Source organism: Anser anser (genome assembly GCF_964211835.1).
Source record: "Anser anser genome assembly, chromosome: 3".
Taxonomy (NCBI): Eukaryota; Metazoa; Chordata; class Aves; order Anseriformes; family Anatidae; genus Anser; species Anser anser.
Window position 1 is genome coordinate 111471756 of NC_139722.1, and position 12858 is coordinate 111484613.

A 12858-nucleotide genomic window follows, 5' to 3' on the forward strand; every position below is an offset into this window, starting at 1 on the left:
ATTTATATACCCCATATACATACATACTATAGTACCAGTAATATACATTATATACGGACTATCTTATAAGCAGGTGCTAAACCCATACATGTACACGGCCATTAAACCCTTAAACACACTCCTACCAAACCACCCGGCATGAATGTTCTAGGACCATACCCCACAACACCCAATACAACTCCACTCAAGCGCATAACAAGACCCCATTTTAATGAATGCTCACAGGACATGCTCCAACAACAACTCTCCACCACATATCTCATGCAGTTCGTATCAGACGGATTTATTAATCGTACTCCTCACGTGAAATCAGCAACCCGTTGCACATAATGTCCGGTATGACTAGCTTCAGGCCCATACGTTCCCCCTAAACCCCTCGCCCTCCTCACATTTTTGCGCCTCTGGTTCCTCGGTCAGGGCCATCCATTGGGTTCACTCACCCCTCCTTGCCCTTCAAAGTGGCATCTGTGAGTACTTTCACCTTCTCAATGCGTAATCGCGGCATGTTCCAGCTTTTTGGCGCCTCTGGTTCCTCTTATTTTTTCCGGGGTTACCTCACAGGTGGCTATTCCCAGTGATCTCGGGGGTCCCACAATCTAAGCCTGGACACACCTGCCTCACGGCCTATCCTATATTTCAAGGGTCCCTCGATGAGACGGTTGGCGTATATGGGGAATCATCCTGACACTGATGCACTTTGACCACATTCAGTTAATGTTACCTCCACCCTCCGGGTTAAATGGGGCTATTGGATGAATGCTCGTTGGACATAGCACAAAACAACAAATCATTAAGCGCAACCCCTGCGCTTCACAAACTAAACCAGTAAACTTTCGCTAACCACCATGTAGCATAAACCTTCATCGCCCAATCCCAGCAAACTACCTCTAAAACTCCATTAATCATCCCTTCCATGACATCATCGGAACGATGTACATATACACACAAACACATACAAAATAACTTAAACTTATTAGAGAAACTCCAGTACTAAAAATAGTAAACACAAGCAATAATTTCATATACTTCACTCTCACTCACCACTCAACTATCAGCTAACCACACCCCCGTCCACATAGCTTAACACAAAGCATGGCACTGAAGTTGCCAAGATGGCATAAAACATGCCTGCGGACAAAAGACTTAGCCCTAACCTTACGGTTGGTTTTTGCTAAATATATACATGCAAGTATCCGCGCCCCAGTGTAAACGCCCTCGACCACCTACCCCCATACAGGCCTTGAGGAGCGGGTATCAGGCACACCCAAGTAGTAGCCCAAGACGCCTCGCTAAGCCACGCCCCCACGGGTATTCAGCAGTAATTAACATTAAGCAATGAGTGCAAACTTGACTTAGTTATAGCAACAGCCTAACTTCAAGGGTTGGTAAATCTTGTGCCAGCCACCGCGGTCATACAAGAAACCCAAATCAACCGTCCTATTGACACGGCGTAAAGAGTGGTAAAATGCCTATCCTAGCTAACTAAGATCAAAATGCAACTGAGCTGTCATAAGCCCAAGATGCACCTAAACACACCATTAAGATGATCTTAGGAACTAACGACTGATTTAAACCCACGAAAGCCAGGGCCCAAACTGGGATTAGATACCCCACTATGCCTGGCCCTAAATCTTGATACTTACTTTACCGAAGTATCCGCCAGAGAACTACGAGCACAAACGCTTAAAACTCTAAGGACTTGGCGGTGCCCCAAACCCACCTAGAGGAGCCTGTTCTACAATCAATAATCCCCGATTAACCCAACCACCCCTTGCCAACACAGCCTACATACCGCCGTCGCCAGCCCACCTCGAATGAGAGCACAACAGTGGACACAATAGCACCCCGCTAATAAGACAGGTCAAGGTATAGCCTATGGAGTGGAAGAAATGGGCTACATTCCCTATTCATAGGGCACACGGAAAGAAGCGTGAAACCACTTCTGGAAGGCGGATTTAGCAGTAAAGTGGGACAATAGAGCCTACTTTAAGCCGGCCCTGGGGCACGTACATACCGCCCGTCACCCTCCTCAAAAGCCACATCCCACATAACTAATACCATAAATACGCTGAGGATGAGGTAAGTCGTAACAAGGTAAGTGTACCGGAAGGTGTACTTAGAATATCAAGACGTAGCTATAACACCAAAGCACTCAGCTTACACCTGAAAGATATCTACTAGACCGGATCGTCTTGAAGCCCCCCCTCTAGCTCAACCACACAAATAGTACACCAAAACTAAAGAATTTACTAAACTAATTAAACTAAAGCATTTTACAGTCTTAGTATAGGCGATAGAAAAGACACTTAGACGCGATAGAGACCCCAGTACCGTAAGGGAAAGATGAAATAGCAGTGAAACAATCAAAGCGACAGACAGCAAAGATCAACCCTTGTACCTTTTGCATCATGGTTTAGCGAGAACAACCAAGCAAAGTGAACTAAAGTTTGCCCCCCCGAAACCCAAGCGAGCTACTTTCAAGCAGTTAAAGAGAGCGAACCCGTCTCTGTTGCAAAAGAGTGGGATGACTTGTCAGTAGAGGTGAAAAGCCAACCGAGCTGGGTGATAGCTGGTTACCTGTGAAACGAATCTAAGTTCCCCCTTAATCCTCCCTACCGGACATCCTGAACCCTAATGAGATGATTAAGAGCTATTTAATGGAGGGACAGCTCCATTAAAAAAGGACACAACCTCGACTAGCGGATAATTCTTACTACTGATCCTACCGTGGGCCCTAAAGCAGCCATCAAAAAAGAGTGCGTCAAAGCTCCACCACCTAAAAATACCAAAATAAGATGATTCCCTTATCACAAACAGGTCAACCTATGAATATAGGAGAATTAATGCTAAAATAAGTAACTCAGGGCCACACCCCTCTAACGGCGCAAGCTTACATAGAAACATTATTAACAGACCTAGACAGATACAAAAACCCCTACAAGACCACGTATTAACTAACCCTGTTAACCCGACTCAGGAGCGCCTATAAGAGCAATTAAAATCTGTGAAAGGAACTCGGCAAATTAATAAGGCCCGACTGTTTACCAAAAACATAGCCTTCAGCAAATTAAACAAGTATTGAAGGTGATGCCTGCCCGGTGACTTAGGTTTAACGGCCGCGGTATCCTAACCGTGCAAAGGTAGCGCAATCAATTGTCCCATAAATCGAGACTTGTATGAATGGCTAAACGAGGTCTTAACTGTCTCTCACAGATAATCAGTGAAATTGATCTCCCCGTGCAAAAGCGGGGATGTGAACATAAGACGAGAAGACCCTGTGGAACTTAAAAATCAACGACCACCGCGAATCCTCAATCAACCCCACTGGGACCACTACCATCGCAGAGCCTGGTCGATATTTTTCGGTTGGGGCGACCTTGGAGGAGAACAAATCCTCCAAAAACAAGACCATACCTCTTTACCTAGAGCTACCCCTCAAAGTGCTAACAGTGACCAGACCCAATATAATTGATTAATGGACCAAGCTACCCCAGGGATAACAGCGCAATCCCCCTCAAGAGCCCATATTGACAGGGGGGTTTACGACCTCGATGTTGGATCAGGACATCCTAATGGTGCAGCCGCTATTAAGGGTTCGTTTGTTCAACGATTAACAGTCCTACGTGATCTGAGTTCAGACCGGAGCAATCCAGGTCGGTTTCTATCTATGACACACTCTCCCCAGTACGAAAGGACCGGGAAAGTGGGGCCAATACCACAAGCACGCCCCCCCCCTCTAAGCAGTGAAACCAACTAAACCGTGAAGAGGGCCTTCCCCCACCACTTTCAATCCTAGAAAAGGACCAGCTAGAGTGGCAGAGCCCGGCAAGTGCAGAAGGCTTAAGCCCTTTCCCCAGAGGTTCAAATCCTCTCCCTAGCTTCACCCATGATTCAAATAACAACACTAAGCTGCCTCGTTATATCCCTCCTATACATCATCCCAATCCTGATTGCCGTAGCCTTCCTAACCCTAGCAGAACGGAAAATCCTAAGCTACATACAATCCCGCAAAGGCCCTAACGTTGTCGGGCCTTTTGGCCTACTTCAACCATTTGCGGACGGACTGAAACTATTTACCAAAGAGCCCATCCGACCCTCTACCTCTTCCCCACTTCTATTCATTCTGATACCAATACTAGCCCTTGTCCTAGCCCTCACCACTTGAGCACCACTACCACTCCCATTTCCCCTAGCAGATCTAAACCTCGGAGTTCTCTTCCTAATAGCCATGTCAAGCCTAGCCGTCTACTCAGTCCTATGATCAGGCTGAGCCTCGAACTCAAAATACGCACTAATCGGAGCCCTACGGGCAGTAGCACAGACCATTTCATACGAAGTGACACTGGCCATAATCCTGCTATCAATAATCATACTAAGCGGAAGCTACACACTCAGCTCCTTTGCCGTCGCACAGGAGCCTCTATACTTCATTTTCTCCTCATGACCCCTAGCAATAATATGATACGTATCCACCCTAGCAGAGACAAACCGAGCTCCTTTTGACCTCACAGAGGGTGAATCTGAGCTAGTCTCAGGGTTTAACGTTGAATACGCCGCAGGACCCTTCGCCTTATTCTTCCTAGCTGAATATGCGAACATTATGCTAATAAATACACTTACAGCCATCATATTCCTAAACCCAAGCGCCCTAGGGCCACCCACAGAACTATTCCCCGTCATCCTAGCCACAAAAGTCCTCCTACTATCTTCTGGTTTCTTATGGGTCCGAGCTTCATACCCACGATTCCGATATGACCAACTAATGCACCTACTATGAAAAAACTTCCTACCCCTCACACTAGCTCTGTGCCTCTGACACATCAGCATACCTATCTGCTATGCAGGCCTACCTCCTTACATAAGGAAATGTGCCTGAACTACAAAGGGTCACTATGATAAAGTGAACATAGAGGTATAACAGCCCTCTCATTTCCTGTTGACCTTAGAAAAGTAGGAATTGAACCCACACAAGAGAAATCAAAATTCTCCATACTTCCCTTATATTATTTTCTAGTAGAGTCAGCTAATCAAGCTATCGGGCCCATACCCCGAAAATGATGGTTTAACCCCCTCCTCTACTAATGAACCCTTACGCGACCCCAATCATAACCTTCAGCCTCATCTTGGGCACCACAATCACAATTTCCAGCAACCACTGAGTTCTGGCCTGGACAGGACTGGAGATCAACGCACTAGCCATCATTCCCCTAATTGCCAAATCCCACCACCCACGAGCAGTAGAAGCCGCAACGAAATACTTCCTAACCCAAGCAGCTGCTTCCGCCCTGGTCCTATTCTCTAGCATAACCAATGCCTGAGTCACCGGCCAATGAGACATCACACAAATAAACCACCCAACCTCCTGTCTACTACTGACAGCAGCAATCGCTATTAAACTGGGCCTAGTGCCATTTCACTTCTGATTCCCAGAAGTACTACAAGGATCGCCACTAATAACAGCCCTGCTACTCTCGACCCTCATAAAATTCCCCCCACTAACCCTGCTCCTACTAACATCCAAATCCCTCGACCCAGCTCTACTCACCGCCATGGCCCTAGCCTCAACAGCACTAGGAGGCTGAATAGGACTGAACCAAACACAAACACGCAAAATCCTAGCCTTCTCGTCCATCTCCCACTTAGGCTGAATCGCCATCATCCTAGTTTACAGCCCCAAATTGGCCTTACTTACCTTCTACCTATACACAATCATAACATCAGCCGTATTCCTAGCCCTTAACAAAATCAAAGCCCTTAACCTATCCATGATCACAACCTCATGAACAAAAACCCCAGTGCTAAACGCCACCCTAATACTAGTACTTTTATCCCTAGCAGGCCTCCCCCCATTAACAGGCTTTATACCAAAGTGACTTATCATCCAAGAACTAACTAAACAGGAAATAACACCAGCAGCCATGGCAATTGCCATGCTATCACTGCTCAGCCTCTTCTTCTACCTACGCCTCGCATACCACTCAACAATTACCCTTCCCCCCAACTCCTCTAACCACATAAAACAATGATACACTAGCAAAGCCCCAAGCACACCTACTGCGGTCCTTGCCTCACTATCAATCCTCTTACTTCCCCTGTCCCCAATAATACATGCCATTGTCTAGAAACTTAGGATAACACCCCAAACCGAAGGCCTTCAAAGCCTTAAATAAGAGTTAAACCCTCTTAGTTTCTGCACATTAAGACTTACAGAATATTAACCTGTATCTTCTGAATGCAAGTCAGACGCTTTAATTAAGCTAAAGCCTCCCTAGACAGATGGGCTTCGATCCCACAAAACTCTAGTTAACAGCTAAATGCCTAAACCAATTGGCTTCTGCCTACAAAGACCCTGACGCACCCTAGTGCGCATCGATGAGCTTGCAACTCAACATGAATTTCACTACAGAGCCGATAAGAAGAGGAATTAAACCTCTGTAAAAAGGACTACAGCCTAACGCTTCAACACTCAGCCATCTTACCCGTCACCTTCATCAACCGATGACTATTTTCCACTAACCATAAGGATATTGGCACCCTGTACCTCATCTTCGGGGCATGAGCAGGAATAGTCGGCACCGCACTCAGCCTATTAATCCGCGCAGAACTAGGACAACCAGGAACTCTCCTAGGCGACGACCAAATTTACAATGTAATCGTTACCGCTCACGCCTTTGTAATAAGCTTCTTTATAGTCATACCCATCATGATCGGAGGATTCGGCAACTGATTAGTCCCCCTCATAATCGGTGCCCCCGACATAGCATTCCCGCGAATAAACAACATAAGCTTTTGACTCCTCCCCCCATCATTCCTCCTACTACTAGCCTCATCCACTGTAGAAGCTGGCGCCGGCACAGGCTGAACTGTCTACCCTCCCCTAGCAGGTGACCTTGCCCACGCCGGAGCTTCAGTAGACCTGGCTATCTTCTCACTCCACTTAGCCGGTATCTCCTCCATCCTTGGGGCCATCAACTTTATCACCACAGCCATCAACATAAAACCCCCCGCACTCTCACAATACCAAACCCCACTATTTGTCTGATCCGTACTAATTACCGCCATCCTACTCCTTCTATCACTCCCCGTACTCGCCGCCGGTATTACAATATTACTAACTGATCGAAACCTAAACACCACATTCTTCGACCCCGCTGGAGGAGGAGACCCAATCCTGTACCAACACCTATTCTGATTCTTCGGACACCCAGAAGTCTATATTCTGATCCTACCGGGGTTCGGAATCATCTCACACGTAGTCACGTACTACTCAGGCAAAAAGGAGCCCTTCGGCTACATGGGAATAGTCTGAGCCATACTATCCATCGGCTTCCTAGGATTCATCGTCTGAGCTCACCACATGTTTACAGTAGGAATAGACGTTGATACCCGAGCCTACTTTACATCAGCCACTATAATCATTGCCATCCCTACCGGAATCAAAGTATTTAGCTGACTAGCCACCCTGCACGGAGGAACAATCAAATGAGACCCCCCCCAATACTATGAGCTCTAGGATTTATCTTCCTATTTACCATCGGAGGATTAACAGGAATCGTTCTTGCAAACTCTTCCCTAGACATCGCCCTGCACGACACGTACTACGTAGTTGCCCACTTCCACTACGTCCTATCCATAGGCGCCGTCTTTGCCATTCTAGCAGGATTTACTCACTGATTCCCACTACTCACTGGGTTTACCCTACACCAAACATGAGCAAAAGCCCACTTCGGGGTAATATTTACAGGAGTAAACCTAACGTTCTTCCCCCAGGACTTCCTAGGCCTAGCATCCCCAGTGGTGCCAGTGCACTCTCTGGAGTCACAGCACTGCATCCCCAGTGGTGCCAGTGCACTCACTGGACTCACTGCAGTGCATCCCCACTGGTGACAGTGCACTCTCTGGACTCACTGCACTGCATCCCCAGTGGTGCCTGTGCGCTCTCTGGAGTCACAGCACTGCATCCCCAGTGGTGCCAGTGCAATCTCTGGACTCACTGCACTGCATCCCCAGTGGTGCCAGTGCACTCTCTGGACTCACTGAAGTGCATTCTCATTGGTGCCAGTGCACTCTCTGGACTCACTGCAGTGCATCCCCAGTGGTGCCAGTGCACTCTCTGGACTCACTGAACTGCATCCCCAGTGGTGCCAGTGCACTCTCTGGACTCACTGCACTGCATCCCCAGTGCTGCCAGTGCACTCTCTGGACTCACTGCACTGCATCCCTAGTGGGGCCACTGCACTCTCTGGACTCACTGCACTGCTTCCCCAGTGGTGCCAGTGCACTCTCTGGACTCACTGCACTGCATCCCCAGTGGTGCCAGTGCACTCACTGGACTCACTGCAGTGCATCCCCACTGGTGCCAGTGCACTCTCTGGACTCACTGCACTGCATCCCCAGTGGTGCCAGTGCACTCTCTGGACTCACTGCACTGCATCCCCAGTGGTTCCAGCGCACTCTCTGGACTCACTGCACTGCATCCCCCGTGGTGCCAGTGCACTCACTGGACTCACTGGACACATCCCCAGTGGTGCCAGTGCACTCTCTGGACTCACTGCAGTGCATCCCCAGTGGTGCCAGTGCACTCTCTGGACTCACTGCAGTGCTTCCCCACTGGTGCCAGTGTACTCTCTGGACTCACTGCAGTGCATCCCCAGTGGTACCAGTGCACTCTCTGGACTCACTGCACTGCATCCCCAGTGGTGTCAGTGCACTCTCTGGACTCACTGAAGTTCATCCCCAGTTGTGCCAGTGCACTCTCTGGACTCAATGCACTGCATCCCCAGTGGTGCCAGTGCAATCTCTGGACTCACTGAAGTGCATCCCCAGTGGTGCAAGTGCACTCTCTGGACTCACTGCAGTGCATCCCCAGTGGTGCCAGTGCACCCTCTGGACTCACTGTACTGCATCACCAGTGGTGCCAGTGCACTCTCTGGATTCACTGCAGTGCATTCCCAGTGGTGCCAGTGCACTCTTTGGACTCACTGCACTGCAGCCCCATTGGTGCCAGTGCACTCTCTGGACTCACTGCACTGCATCACAGGTGGTACCAGAGCACTCTCTGGACTCACTGCACTGCATCCCCAGTGGTGCCAGTGCACTCTCTGGACTCACTGCACTGCATCCCCAGTGGTGCCAGTGCACTCTCTGCACTCACTTCTCTGCATTCCCAGTGATGCCAGTGAAGTCTCTGGACTCACGGCACTGCATCCACAGTGGTGCCAGTGCAATCTCTGGATTCACTGCAGTGCATCACCAGTGGTGCCAGTGCACTCTCTGGACTCACTGCAGTGCATCCCCAGTGGTGCCAGTGCACTCTCTGGACTCACTGCACTGCATCCCCAGTGGTGCAAGTGCACTCTCTCGAGTCCCTGCACTACATCCCCAGTGGTACCAGTGCACTCACTGGACTCACTGAAGTGCATCCCCAGTGGTGCCAGTGCACTCTCTGGACTCACTGCAATGCATCCCCAGTGGTGCCAGTGAACTCTCTGGACTCACTGCAGTGCATCCCCAGTGGTGCCAGTGCACTCTCTGGACTCACTGCACTGTATCCCCAGGGGTGCCAGTGCACTCACTGGATTCACTGCAGGGCATCCCCAGTGGTGCCAGTGCACTCTCTGGACTCACTGCACTGCATCCCCAGTGGTGCCAGTGCACTCTGTGGACTCACTGCACTGCATCCCCAGTGGTGACAGTGCACTCTCTGGACTCACTGCAGTGCATCCCCAGTGGTGCCAGTGCACTCTCTGGACTCACTGCACTGCATCCCCAGTGGTGCCAGTGCAGTCTCTGGAGTAACTGCAGTGCATCCCCACTGGTGCCAAAGCACTCTCTGGACTCCCGGCACCGCATCCCCAGTGGTGCCAGTGCACTCTCTGGACTCACTGCACTGCATCCCCAGTGGTGCCAGTGCACTCTCTGGAGTCACAGCACTGCATCGCCAGTGGTGCCAGTGCACTCTCTGGACTCACTGAACTACATCCCCAGTGGTGCCAGTGCACTCTCTGGACTCACTGCACTGCATCCCCAGTGGTGCCAGTGCACTCTCTGGACTCACTGCACTGCATCCCTAGTGGTGCCACTGCACTCTCTGGACTCACTGCACTGCTTCCCCAGTGGTGCCAGTGCACTCTCTGGACTCACTGCACTGCATCCCCAGTGGTGCCAGTGCACTCACTGGACTCACTGCAGTGCATCCCCACTGGTGCCAGTGCACTCTGTGGACTCACTGCACTGCATCCCCAGTGGTGCCAGTGCACTCTCTGGACTCACTGCACTGCATCCCCAGTGGTTCCAGCTCACTCTCTGGACTCACTGCACTGCATCCCCAGTGGTGCTAGTGCACTCTGTGGACTCACTGCAGTGCATCCCCAGTGGTGCCAGAGCACTCGCTGGACTCACTGAAGTGCATTCTCAGTGGTGCCAGTGCACTCTCTGGACTCACTTCAGTGCATCCCCAGTGGTGCCAGTACACTCTCTGGACTCACTGCAGTGCATCCCCAGTGGAGCCAGTGCACTCTCTGGACTCACTGCAGTGCAACCACAGTGGTGCCATTGCACTCTCTGGACTCACTGCACTGCATCTCCAGTGGTGCCAGTGCACTCTCTGGACTCACTGCACTGCATCCCCAGTGCTGCGAGTGCACTCTCTTGAGTCACTGCAGTGCATCCCCTGTGGTGCAAGAGCACTCTCTGGACTCACAGCAGTGCATCACCAGTGGTGCCAGTGCACTCTCTGGACTCACTGCACTGCATCCCCAGTGGTGCCAGTGCACTCTCTGGACTCACTGCACTGCATCCCCAGTGGTGCTAGTGCACTGTGTGGACTCACTGTACTACATCCCCAGTGGTGCCAGTGCGCTCTCTGGACTCACTGCAGTGCATCCCCAGTGGTGCCAGTGCACTCTCAGGACTCACTGCACTGCATCCCCAGTGGTGCCAGTGCACTCTCTGGACTCACTGCACTGCATCCCCAGTAGTGACAGTGCACTCTCTGGACTCACTGCAGTGTTTCCCCAGTGGTGCCAGTGCACTCTCTGGACTCACTGCTCTGCATCCCCAGTAGTGCCAGTGCACTCTCTGGACTCACTGCACTGCATCCCCAGTGGTGCCAGTGCACTCACTGGATTCACTGCACTGCATCCCCAGTGGTGACAGTGCACTCTCTGGACTCACTGCAGTGCATCCCCAGTGGTGCCAGTGCACTCTCTGGACTCACTGCAGTGCATCCCCACTGGTGCCAGTGCACTCTCTGGACTCACTGTACTGCATCCCCAGTGGTGCCAGTGCAGTCTCTGGAGTAACTGCAGTGCATCCCCACTGGTGCCAAAGCACTCTCTGGACTCACTGCAGTGCATCCCCAGTGGTGCCACTGCACTCTCTGGACTCACTGCAGTGCATCCCCAGTGGTGCCAGTGCACTCTCTGGACTCACTGCAGTGCATCCGCAGTGGTGCCAGTACACTCACTGGACTCACTGCACTGCATCCCCAGTGGTGCCAGTGCACTCTCTGGACTCACTGCAGTGCATCCCCGGGGGTGCCACTGCACTCTCTGGACTCACTGCACTGCTTCCCCAGTGGTGCCAGTGCACTCACTGGACTCACTGCAGTGCATCCCCACTGGTGCCAGTGCACTCTCTGGGCTCACTGCAGTGCATCCCCAGTGGTGCCAGTGCACTCTCTGGACTCACTGCACTGCATCCCCAGTGGAGCCAGTGCGCTCTCTGGAGTAACAGCACTGCATCCCCAGTGGTGCCAGTGCAATCTCTGGACTCACTGCACTGCATCCCCAGTGGTGCCAGTGCACTCTCTGGACTCACTGCGCTGCATCTCCGGTGGTGCCAGTGCACTCTCTGGAGTCACAGCACTGCATCCCCAGTGGTGCCAGTGCAATCTCCGGACTCACTGCACTGCATCCCCAGTGGTGCCAGTGCACTCTCTGGACTCACTGAAGTGCATTCTCAGTGGTGCCAGTGCACTCTCTGGACTCACTGCACTGCATCCCCAGTGGTGCCAGTGCACTCTCTGGACTCACTGCACTGCATCCCCAGTGGTTCCAGCGCACTCTCTGGACTCACTGCACTGCATCCCCAGTTGTGCTAGTGCACTCTGTGGACTCACTGCAGTGCATCCCCAGTGGTGCCAGTGCACTCTCTGGACTCACTGAAGTGCATTCTTAGTGGTGCCAGTGCACTCTCTGGACTCACTTCAGTGCATCCCCAGTGGTGCCAGTACACTCTCTGGACTCACTGCAGTGCATCCCCAGTGGTGCCAGTGCACTCTCTGGACTCACTGCAGTGCATCCCCAGTGGTGCCAGTGCACTCTCTGGACTCACTGCAGTGCATCCGCAGTGGTGCCATTGCACTCTCTGGACTCACTGCACTGCATCTCCAGTGGTGCCAGTGCACTCTCTGGACTCACTGCACTGCATCCCCATTGCTGCCAGTGCACTCTCTTGAGTCACTGCACTGCATCCCCTGTGGTGCAAGAGCACTCTCTGGACTCACAGCAGTGCATCACCAGTGGTGCCAGTGCACTCTCTGGACTCACTGCACTGCATCCCCAGTGGTGCCAGTGCACTCTCTGGACTCACTGCACTGCATCCCCAGGTGGTGCTAGTGCACTGTGTGGACTCACTGTACTGCATCCCCAGTGGTGCCAGTGCACTCTCTGGACTCACAAAGTGCATTCTCTGTGGAGCCAGTGCACTCTCTGGACTCACTGAAGTGCATCCCCAGTGGTGCCAGTGCACTCTCTGGACTCACTGCAGTGCATCCCCAGTGGTGCCAGTGCACTCTCTGGACTCACTGCACTGCATCCCCAGTAGTGCCAGTGCACTCTCCGGACTCACTGCACT

The 12858-nt window shown here is 51.5% G+C and overlaps 2 long non-coding RNA genes across 2 annotated transcripts in view; one reads left to right on the forward strand and one right to left on the reverse strand.

Moving 5' to 3' along the window:
• Positions 1-12858, reverse strand: part of LOC310897992 — a 927268-nt gene that overhangs the window by 546859 nt on the left and 367551 nt on the right. The window lies entirely within an intron of this gene.
• Positions 6785-12858, forward strand: part of LOC310897994 — a 149296-nt gene continuing 143222 nt past the window's right edge. The window contains exon 1 of the long non-coding RNA XR_014582877.1: positions 6785-6884. This is a non-coding gene — a long non-coding RNA (uncharacterized lncRNA). The remainder of the gene's footprint in view (positions 6885-12858) is intronic.